Genomic DNA, 484 nt, shown 5'->3' with positions numbered 1-484 from the left:
TCATTGATTTGACAATGTGGTGCTACAGCACCCATTCACTAATGATATATGAATTATGCTTAATAGATTCATCTCGCGATTTTTCCTAGGGGTTCTGCAATTAGTTTTTTAATTAGCTAATGTTTAGTCCTCCTAATGAGCGTCTAGGCATCTGATGGACACTCTTAAAGTTTAGTCCTTTGTATCCAAACACCCCCTAAGAGGCTGTTTGGGAGGAGGGGGTTAAACTTTAGCCCTGTCACGAATGTTCGGATACTAATTAGAAGGACTAAACATAAGCTAATTACAAAACTAATTGCAGAACCCCTAGGTTAAATCGCGAGATGAATCTATTAAGCCTAATTAATCCATCATTAGTGAATGGTTACTGTAGCACCACATTGTCAAATCATGGACCTGTCACGAATGTTCGGATACTAATTAGAAGGACTAAACATAAGCTAATTACAAAACTAATTGCAGAACCCCTAGGTTAAATCGCGAG

Source organism: Setaria italica, chromosome I, assembly GCF_000263155.2.
Source record: "Setaria italica strain Yugu1 chromosome I, Setaria_italica_v2.0, whole genome shotgun sequence".
Taxonomy (NCBI): Eukaryota; Viridiplantae; Streptophyta; class Magnoliopsida; order Poales; family Poaceae; genus Setaria; species Setaria italica.
Note: the sequence above shows the minus strand (reverse complement) of the source record.